Source organism: Phasianus colchicus, unplaced genomic scaffold (assembly GCF_987193195.1).
Source record: "Phasianus colchicus unplaced genomic scaffold, bPhaCol1.hap1.1 HAP1_SCAFFOLD_89, whole genome shotgun sequence".
NCBI classification, from domain to species: domain Eukaryota; kingdom Metazoa; phylum Chordata; class Aves; order Galliformes; family Phasianidae; genus Phasianus; species Phasianus colchicus.
Window position 1 is genome coordinate 77,501 of NW_028325260.1, and position 10,000 is coordinate 87,500.

The 10,000-nt window shown below is 71.4% G+C and overlaps 1 pseudogene; it reads right to left on the minus strand.

The window, feature by feature from the left end:
- Positions 1 to 9,262: 9,262 nt before the first annotated feature.
- The window catches only part of LOC149911564 (uncharacterized), a 1,546-nt pseudogene continuing 808 nt past the window's right edge, over positions 9,263 to 10,000 (minus strand).

Consider the following 10,000-nt stretch of genomic DNA (forward strand, 5'->3'; position numbering starts at 1 on the left):
CTAGTTGTTTATTTCTCTGTTTATTGATTTGTCGGCTCTCTCTCTCTCTCTCTCTCTCTCTCTCTCTCGCGTGCGTAGGCCCGGCCCGGCCCGGCCCGGCAGGCCCTCGCCAGGCGCGGGAGGTCGCGACGGGGATGCGGGTAGAGCCGGCGGCCGGCGCCTGAGGCCTTCCTTGCCCCCGCCCGCCCTGCACACGCACCCCCCCCCCTCCCCCCGCCCCCGGCCCCAGCCTTGACCCCTGACCCTCCCTCTCCCAGGCAGATGCGATTTTTAATTTCGTTTTTTTTTTTCCTTTTTAAATGTTCCTTGACTTTCCTCGTTGTTCTGATCTTTTCATTTCATTTTATCTTTTGTTTTCCTATTTGTAGGCCCGGCTCGGGATGGCGGGCCCACGCCGAGGCGCGGGCGCTCGTGACGGGGTGGCGGTATGCCGCCACAGCCGCCGCTGCATTCCCCCCCCCCCCCCCCCCCCCCCCCTCTTAACGTCCGTCCCGTGCCCCGTCGTCCCCCCCCCCCCCCCCCCCACCCAACACCCCTCGGCCCCCACCGCCCGGACTCGCCTCAACGTGATTTTTCTTTACCTATGGTTCTTTCCGTTTAGACTTCTGCCGTTTTCAGCTTTTTTAAAACTTTTCCATTTATATATGATGTTTCTCCGATTCCCCCCCAATATTTTTCCATTTGTTTGTTTATTTATTGCTTGGCTCGCTCGCTCGCTCGCTCGCTCGCTCGCCCGTGCGTGCGTGATTTTTTTTTTTTTTAATTTTAATTTAATTTTTTCCTGTGTTTTTATGTTGTCTTGTTTAGCTTCAAACGTTTCAGCTTCTCTTTTTCTAACTTTTTTTTTAGTTCTTTTTTTTTTTCTTTTTTAATTTTCCTCCTTATTTATTCATTCCATTAAAATATTTTCCTACGTACCTTTTCGCTTGCGTGCTTGCTGGCGGCTGCCCGCCTGAGCCCCCCCCCCCCCTCCACCTTTTTCTTTCTTTCTTTCTTTCTTTCTTTCTTTCTTTCTTTCTTTCTTTCTTTCTTTCTTTCTTTCTTTCTTTCTTTCTTTCTTTCTTTCTTTCTTTCTTTCTTTCTTTCTTTCTTTTTCTTTTTCTTTTTCTTTTTCTTTTTCTTTTCTTTTTCTTTTCTTTTTTTCCCCCTCCGTGTTCCTGCTTTTCTGTTTTCGATTTTTCAGAAGCTTCTTAATTTTTGTATGTTTTTCTGATTTTTTTTGAACTTTTTTCCGTTTCTTTCTTTAGTTATTGGCTTAATTCATATATTTATCTATCTACCCATCAGTCTGCCTGTCTCCCCGTCCATTTGCTTGCTTGCTCGCTTGCTCGCTCGCCCGCTCCCGCGCGCGTGCGTTTGAGTAGGCCCGGCCCGGCCCGGCGCGCCCTTCCGTTGGGAAGAAGGGGGTCGCGACGGGCTTACGGGTAGATCTCGCGGCCGGCCACCTGAACTTCCCAGCGCGCAAAGCCTAAACCTGACCCTTACCCTAACCTCGCCCGCCTACCCTAACCCTAGCCCTAACCCGCCCTCTCCCGGACGTGCCCCGCCCGACTGGCCCGCTTTTCTGCAGCACCTGTAGACGTATTCTTCTTTCTCTCTCTCTTTCTCTCTTTCTCCCGCCCCCCCCCCCCCCCCCCCCCCCCCCCCCCCCCCTCTCTTTCTTTCTTTCTCTCTTTTCTTTCCCACCCTAGTCCCCTCCCCCGGCCCCCCGGCCCCTCTTACTTTCTTCTCGAAGACGTCCGTCCGACGTCCGTGCGAGCGCTCGTTTGCTCGGTGGTCGTCCGTTCCTTCCTTCCTTCTTCTTGGGGGACGTTGGCCGAGAGAGCTGCGGGATTTGGGTTTTCCGTTATTTCTTCTTCCCGCCTTTCCTTTCTTTTGCCGCTGCCCGTGCCCGTCCCCCTCCACCCACCCGACTCCCACCCTGCCCGATCGGACCGGGTTTGTTCGCCGTTCCCGCCTCCTTTTTTTTTTTCTTTTTAATTTCATTTTTTACTTTTTTAAGCTCCCTACCTCACCCGCACCCCCCCACACCCCCCTACCCACCACCACCACCACCTCCCACTCCGCCCTCCTCCTCCCCCTCCCACTCCTCGGTCCCCCCCCCCCCCCCCCCAACGCCACCCTCCTTTTTTTTTTTTTTTTTTTAATTTTTCTCTCTCGCTTCCCTCCGGCGGGCCAGGCCCGATGGCTTCGACCGGTCCCCGCAAACTCCCGCCCCCCCCCCCCCCCCCCGAAACCGGCCGAGGACCCACCCCCAGCCCGCCACGCGCTTTCTTTCCGTTTCTTTCTATTTTTTCTTTTTTTTCTCTGGGGGGAAAGGGGGGGGGGGGGGGGTGGCCGGGCCGGGGTGGGTGGGTGAGGGAACGGGCACGCCCGCCGCCCGGGAGAGGGGCTCAGGGCGAGCCCGGCGTCCGGATGAGTCGAAGGAACGAATCCCAGACGAACGCACACACCCACCCCCGGGACGGACGAGGCCGTTCCCCGCCGGCCTACCTCTGCCGCCGTCTTCCCGCCATTTCTTTTCCTCCCCGCGCTGACACGAGCGGCCGATCCCGTCGCGAGCCCGCCGGACGTTTCCCGCCCGCCCCGCTACGCGCGGGCGGGGACCCGCCGGCGCCTGCGCGCTTCCGCAGAGGGGGAGTGGGGCGGGGGGGGCGGGGGGGGGAGTGGGGGGGGGAAGCGGGGCACATAGCGGCGAGCGGGAAAAGCGCCCTCCCCGCCCAAAACACAAACACACACCATCACCACCCCCACCCCGCAAGCCGCGGGCGGATCGGGTTAGAAATACCCGACTCCGAACACCCGGCGCGAAGAGCTACCGGGCCACCGAGCGAAAAGGGAATCAAACGAAAAGTGTCAAACGAGCGAACGCGCACGCAAACACGCGCCGGTAAAATAAACAAACGAACGGACAGACAAACAAACGCACGCGAGACGAACGAGAAGGGGCCTCCGCCGGACCCCGAGCCGCGGCGGCCGCAATGCGGACCCCGCACCGAACCGCGCCGAACGCGGCCGGACGCCCCTCAGAGCGGGGGCGGCCGGCCGCGCCAGCCGCCGACACGCGGAGCCCGAGTACGCCAGGAACGGGCCGGCCCGGGAGCGACCGACTCGGTCGAACCGAGGCGGAGGCGGCGGCGGCGGCGGCTCGGGTACGACGGAAAGACGGCAAGGCCCAGGCGAGCGCCGAACAACCCGGTCGCTGCCGCGGCGGCGGCCGGACTGCGCGCGGTCTATACGGCTCGGCGCGGCTCGGCCGGTCCGCAGCGGCAAGGAGAGGTCGGCAAAAACGGACGGCCGGAGGTCGCTGCGGCGCCGGCCCGGCGGCGGCGGCCACATCAGCCCGTCTCCGCGCGGTTGCCTGGTCTCCCGCAGCGGGCCAGAGGTCGCTGCGGAGCCGGCCCGGCCGCGGCGGCCACGTCTACCCGGCTCCGCGCGGCTGCCTGGCGCGGCTCAACCGGCCTGGGGTCGCTGCGGCGCCTGCCCGGCAGCGGCGGCCACGTCTACCCGGCTCCGCGAGGCTGCATGGTGCGGCGTAGCCGGCCTGGGGTCGCTGCGGCGCCGTTCCGGCATCGGCGGCCACGTCTACCCGGCTCCGCGCTGCTGCCTGGCGCGGCGCAGCCGCCCAGGGGTCGCTGCGGCGGCGGCCCGGCAGCAGCGGCCACGTCTACCCGGCTCCGCGAGGCTGCATGGCGCGGCTCAACCAGCCTGGGGTCGCTGCTGCGCCGTTTCGGCAGCGGCGGCCATGTCTACCCGGCTCCGCCCGGCTGGCAGGCGCCGCGCAGCCGCCCAGGGGTCGCTGCGGCGCCGTTTCGGCAGCGGCGGCCACGTCTACCCGGCTCCGCGCGGTTTCCTTGGTCTCCCGCAGCGGGCAGAGGTCGCTGCGGAGCCGGCCCGGCAGCGGCGGCCACGTCTACCCGGCTCCGCGAGGTTGCATGGCGAGGCGTAGCCGGCCTGGGGTCGCTGCGGCGCCGTTCCGGCATCGGCGGCCACGTCTACCCGGCTCCGCACTGCTGCCTGGCGCGGCGCAGCCGCCCAGGGGTCGCTGCGGCGCCGTTCCGGCATCGGCGGCCACGTCTACCCGGCTCCGGGAGGCTGCCTGGCCTCCCGCAGACGGCCTGGGGTCGCAGCGGCGGCCCGGTAGTCGCGGCCACGTCAGCCCGACTCCGCGCGGCTGCCTTGTGCGGCGCAGCCGGCCCGGCTTCGCCGCGGAGCCGTCCCGGCAGCGGCGGCCACGTCTACCCGGCTCCGCGAAGCTTCATTGCGCGACTGCAGCCGTCCTGGGGTCGCTGCGGCGCAGTTCCGGCATCGGCGGACGAGTCTAACCCGGCTCCGCGCGGCTGCATGGCGCGGCTCAACCGGCCTGGGGTCGCTGCGGCGCCGGCCCGGCAGCGGCGGCCACGTCTACCCGGCTCCGCGAGGCTGCATGGCGCGGCGTAGCCGGCCTGGGGTCGCTGCGGCGCCGTTCCGGCATCGGCGGCCACGTCTACCCGGCTCCGCGCGGCTGCCTGGCGCGGCGCAGCCGCCCAGGGGTCGCTGCGGCGCCGTTCCGGCAGCGGCGGCCACGTCTACCCGGCTCCGCGAGGCTGCCTGGCCTCACGCAGACGGCCTGGGGTCGCTGCGGCGGCGGCCCGGCGGCGGCGGCCACGTCAGCCCGACTCCGCGAAGCTGCATGGCGCGACTGCAGCCGTCCTGGGGTCGCTGAGGCGCCGTTCCGGCACCGGCGGACGAGTCTACCCGGCTCCGCGCGGCTGCCTGGCGCGGCTCAACCGGCCTGGGGTCGCTGCGGCGCCGGCCCGGCAGCGGCGGCCACGTCTAGCCGGCTCCGCGAGGCTGCATGGCGCGGCGTAGCCGGCCTGGGGTCGCTGCGGCGCCGTTCCGGCATCGGCGGCCACGTCTACCCGGCTCCGCGCGGCTGCATGGCGCGGCTCAACCGGCCTGGGGTCGCTGCGGCGCCGTTCCGGCATCGGCGGCCACGTCTACCCGGCTCCGCGAGGCTGCCTGGCGCGGCTCAACCGGCCTGGGGTCGCTGCGGCGCCGTTCCGGCATCGGCGGCCACGTCTACCGGGCTCCGCGCTGCTGCCTGGCGCGGCGCAGCCGCCCAGGGGTCGCTGCGGCGGCGGCCCGGCAGCAGCGGCCACGTCTACCCGGCTCCGCGCGGTTTCCTTGGTCTCCCGCAGCGGGCAGAGGTCGCTGCGGAGCCGGCCCGGCAGCGGCGGCCACGTCTACCCGGCTCCGCGAGGCTGCATGGCGAGGCGTGGCCGGCCTGGGGTCGCTGCGGCGCCGGCCCGGCAGAGGCGGCCACGTCTACCCGGCTCCGCACTGCTGCCTGGCGCGGCGCAGCCGCCCAGGGGTCGCTGCGGCGCCGTTCCGGCATCGGCGGCCACGTCTACCCGGCTCCGGGAGGCTGCCTGGCCTCCCGCAGACGGCCTGGGGTCGCAGCGGCGGCCCGGTAGTCGCGGCCACGTCAGCCCGACTCCGCGCGGCTGCCTTGTGCGGCGCAGCCGGCCCGGCTTCGCCGCGGAGCCGTCCCGGCAGCGGCGGCCACGTCTACCCGGCTCCGCGAAGCTTCATTGCGCGACTGCAGCCGTCCCTGGGGTCGCTGCGGCGCAGTTCCGGCATCGGCGGACGAGTCTAACCCGGCTCCGCGCGGCTGCATGGCGCGGCTCAACCGGCCTGGGGTCGCTGCGGCGCCGGCCCGGCAGCGGCGGCCACGTCTACCCGGCTCCGCGAGGCTGCATGGCGCGGCGTAGCCGGCCTGGGGTCGCTGCGGCGCCGTTCCGGCATCGGCGGCCACGTCTACCCGGCTCCGCGCGGCTGCCTGGCGCGGCGCAGCCGCCCAGGGGTCGCTGCGGCGCCGTTCCGGCAGCGGCGGCCACGTCTACCCGGCTCCGCGAGGCTGCCTGGCCTCACGCAGACGGCCTGGGGTCGCTGCGGCGGCGGCCCGGCGGCGGCGGCCACGTCAGCCCGACTCCGCGAAGCTGCATGGCGCGACTGCAGCCGTCCTGGGGTCGCGGAGGCGCCGTTCCGGCACCGGCGGACGAGTCTACCCGGCTCCGCGCGGCTGCCTGGCGCGGCTCAACCGGCCTGGGGTCGCTGCGGCGCCGGCCCGGCAGCGGCGGCCACGTCTAGCCGGCTCCGCGAGGCTGCATGGCGCGGCGTAGCCGGCCTGGGGTCGCTGCGGCGCCGTTCCGGCATCGGCGGCCACGTCTACCCGGCTCCGCGCGGCTGCATGGCGCGGCTCAACCGGCCTGGGGTCGCTGCGGCGCCGTTCCGGCATCGGCGGCCACGTCTACCCGGCTCCGCGAGGCTGCCTGGCGCGGCTCAACCGGCCTGGGGTCGCTGCGGCGCCGTTCCGGCATCGGCGGCCACGTCTACCGGGCTCCGCGCTGCTGCCTGGCGCGGCGCAGCCGCCCAGGGGTCGCTGCGGCGGCGGCCCGGCAGCAGCGGCCACGTCTACCCGGCTCCGCGCGGTTTCCTTGGTCTCCCGCAGCGGGCAGAGGTCGCTGCGGAGCCGGCCCGGCAGCGACGGCCACGTCTACCCGGCTCCGCGAGGCTGCATGGCGAGGCGTGGCCGGCCTGGGGTCGCTGCGGCGCCGGCCCGGCAGAGGCGGCCACGTCTACCCGGCTCCGCGCGGCTGCCTGGTCTCCCGCAGCGGTCCAGAGGTCGCTACGGAGCCGTCCCGGCAGAGGCGGCCACGTCTACCCGGCTCCGCGCGGCTGCCTGGCGCGGCGCAGCCGCCCAGGTGTCGCTGCGGCGCCGCCCCGGCAGCGGTGGCCACGTCTACCCGGCTCCGCGAGGCTGCATGGCGAGGCGTGGCCGGCCTGGGGTCGCTGCGGCGCCGGCCCGGCAGAGGCGGCCACGTCTACCCGGCTCCGCGCGGCTGCCTGGTCTCCCGCAGCGGGCCAGAGGTCGCTACGGAGCCGTCCCGGCAGCGGCGGCCACGTCTACCCGGCTCCGGGAGGCTGCCTGGCCTCCCGCAGACGGCCTGGGGTCGCTGCGGCGCCGGCCCGGCAGCCGCGGCCACGTCAGCCCGACTCCGCGCGGCTGCCTTGTGCGGCGCAGCGGGCCCGGCGTCGCTGCGGAGCCGTCCCGGCATCGGCGGCCACGTCTACCCGGCTCCGCGAAGCTGCATTTCGCGACTGCAGCCGTCCTGGGGTCGCTGGGGCGCAGTTCCGGCATCGGCGGACAAGTCTACCCGGCTCCGCGCGGCTGCATGGCGCGGCTCAACCGGCCTGGGGTCGCTGCGGCGCCGTTCCGGCATCGGCGGCCACGTCTACCCGGCTCCGCGCGGCTGCATGGCGCGGCTCAACCGGCCTGGGGTCGCTGCGGCGCCGTTCCGGCATCGGCGGCCACGTCTACCCGGCTCCGCGAGGCTGCCTGGCGCGGCTCAACCGGCCTGGGGTCGCTGCGGCGCCGTTCCGGCATCGGCGGCCACGTCTACCGGGCTCCGCGCTGCTGCCTGGCGCGGCGCAGCCGCCCAGGGGTCGCTGCGGCGGCGGCCCGGCAGCAGCGGCCACGTCTACCCGGCTCCGCGCGGTTTCCTTGGTCTCCCGCAGCGGGCAGAGGTCGCTGCGGAGCCGGCCCGGCAGCGGCGGCCACGTCTACCCGGCTCCGCGAGGCTGCATGGCGAGGCGTGGCCGGCCTGGGGTCGCTGCGGCGCCGGCCCGGCAGAGGCGGCCACGTCTACCCGGCTCCGCGCGGCTGCCTGGTCTCCCGCAGCGGTCCAGAGGTCGCTACGGAGCCGTCCCGGCAGAGGCGGCCACGTCTACCCGGCTCCGCGCGGCTGCCTGGCGCGGCGCAGCCGCCCAGGTGTCGCTGCGGCGCCGCCCCGGCAGCGGTGGCCACGTCTACCCGGCTCCGCGAGGCTGCATGGCGAGGCGTGGCCGGCCTGGGGTCGCTGCGGCGCCGGCCCGGCAGAGGCGGCCACGTCTACCCGGCTCCGCGCGGCTGCCTGGTCTCCCGCAGCGGGCCAGAGGTCGCTACGGAGCCGTCCCGGCAGCGGCGGCCACGTCTACCCGGCTCCGGGAGGCTGCCTGGCCTCCCGCAGACGGCCTGGGGTCGCTGCGGCGCCGGCCCGGCAGCCGCGGCCACGTCAGCCCGACTCCGCGCGGCTGCCTTGTGCGGCGCAGCGGGCCCGGCGTCGCTGCGGAGCCGTCCCGGCAGCGGCGGCCACGTCTACCCGGCTCCGCGAAGCTGCATTTCGCGACTGCAGCCGTCCTGGGGTCGCTGGGGCGCAGTTCCGGCATCGGCGGACAAGTCTACCCGGCTCCGCGCGGCTGCATGGCGCGGCTCAACCGGCCTGGGGTCGCTGCGGCGGCGGCCCGGCAGCCGCGGCCACGTCTACCCGGCTCCGCGAGGCTGCATGGCGCGGCGTAGCCGGCCTGGGGTCGCTGCGGCGCCGTTCCGGCATCGGCGGCCACGTCTACCCGGCTCCGCGCGGCTGCATGGCGCGGCTCAACCGGCCTGGGGTCGCTGCGGCGCCGTTCCGGCAGCGGCGGCCACGTCTACCCGGCTCCGCCCGTCTGCCAGGCGCGGCGCATCCGCCCAGGGGTCGCTGCGGCGCCGTTCCGGCAGCGGCGGCCACGTCTACCCGGCTCCGGCGGCTGTTGGCGTCTTTTGTGTGTGGGGGGGGGCGCTGCTGCTACGGTGCGGCCAGAGGCGTCGCTCTAATTCTCTGCCTCCAGTTATGTCGAGGTAAAGGTCGGCTGCATTCGGAGCCTTTGCCGGTAGTCGGCGTCGTCGTCCGTGGAGCTTTCTTTTCGGATGCCTTTACTTTTCGTCGGTAGGAGAGAGTGCGGACTCTGCTCCGGAGATCGGTGGTGAGCGGGCGCTCGCGAGCTGGGTTGACCGGCCGGCCAGATGGGTTTCGGCGGCGGTCGGCGGTGGCGGCGGCTCTCTGGGGCGTCGGTTCGTGTGGTCGATCCGGTCGCTTCGGTTTGTCCGTCGCGCCCCGTCCCGCCGTTCGGCGGTGGGTTAAGGCGGTCTCCCGGGCGAGCGGCGAAAAAAAGCCGGGCAAGGCGAGAGAGAGCTGTGCGGGTGAAATAGCCGGCTCCCGCGCCGCCCAGGGCGAACCCGAGAAGGCGAGAGAGAACAATCGAACGAACGGGGGAAGCCGGCTGCCGCGCTCGCTGGCGCGAAGCGGAGAAGGCGAGAGAAAAAGCGAGCGCGGAGAAGGGCACGGTCCGGTCAGCCGGCACTCGAAGGCAGAAGGGCCGGGGGCGTCCCCGGTGGGTCCCGCCGCGAGGGTGGAAGGCGGGACCCGATGGTCGTGGCGGCGGCGCCTCGTTCTCGTTCCGCACCGCATCCTCACCTGCACGCGGGAGCCCCGGCCGAACACGAGAGGCGCTCCTCGGGCGCGTCGGAGAGGCTTCCCGGCGGGCCGGTCCTATCCCGCTCCCCGCCTCGCTCGGGGTGGCGTGGGGCGGGCCGGTGTTCAGGCACGGGCGAGCACCTCTCGGCAGACGTTGCCCACGCACACCCGCCTGCACGTGCGCGCGCGGTCTTTCCGCCGCGTCCTGGAGAAGGGCTCGCATCTTCTCCTCCCTTCCTTCCTTCCTTCCCCCTACCCGTCTTCTTGTCGATCGATGAGGCCATTCGGGTCGCGTCGGAGAGGGCCCCCGGCGGGCCGGCGCTTCCACGCTCCCCGTCCCGGGGAAGCCGCGGCGGCGTCCGGTGTTCAGGCACGGGCGGCCTCCTCTCCGGTTCGCTTCCCGCCGTAGGCGAGGTGAGGCGCCCGCCCGGGCCGAGAGCGGGCTCGTCCGTCCGTTCGCTCGGTGCCGGAGCAAGGGCTCGCCCGACCGAATCCAGCCGTGTGACAGCCGAGCGGCCCCGCGAGCCGCAGGCGTACCGAGTTCGTTGAGCGAGGCGCCGGCGCCGGCCTCGGTTCGGGGCCCGGCGGGTGCCGGCCGCGAGCAGCTAGCCGGCGGGGTGGCAACCGAGGAAAACCGTGGACAAATGGAGCCAGAGAGAGAGAGATGGGGGGCTGCGCCCGCCCGA